The sequence below is a fragment of the Crocuta crocuta genome, unplaced genomic scaffold (assembly GCF_008692635.1).
Source record: "Crocuta crocuta isolate KB4526 unplaced genomic scaffold, BGI_CrCroc_1.0 scaffold142, whole genome shotgun sequence".
Lineage (NCBI taxonomy): Eukaryota > Metazoa > Chordata > Mammalia > Carnivora > Hyaenidae > Crocuta > Crocuta crocuta.
Window position 1 is genome coordinate 359,805 of NW_027528892.1, and position 263 is coordinate 360,067.

General features: G+C 62.7%; 1 protein-coding gene across 1 annotated transcript in view; it reads right to left on the minus strand.

The window, feature by feature from the left end:
• NLRP12 (NLR family pyrin domain containing 12) overlaps nt 1-263 on the minus strand; it is a 24,718-nt gene that overhangs the window by 12,013 nt on the left and 12,442 nt on the right.

The window sequence follows — 263 nt, forward strand, 5'->3', positions numbered from 1 at the left end:
GATCTGTCTCCCCGTCTTCTCAGGTAAAAGGAGGGGTTCCTGGGTGTGACTCAGCCGCTGACCCCTGGTTTCGGCTCCGCGCCTGAGCTCGCGGTTCATGAGCTCAAGCCCCGCATCAGGCTCAGTGCTGCCAGCATGGGGCCCGCTGGGGTTCTCTCTCTCTCTCTCTCTCTCTCTCTTCCCCTCTCTCCCTCTCTCCCCCTCCTCTCTCTCTCTCTCCCCCTCTCTCTCTCTCTCTCTCTCTCTCCCCCCTCCCCCCTCTC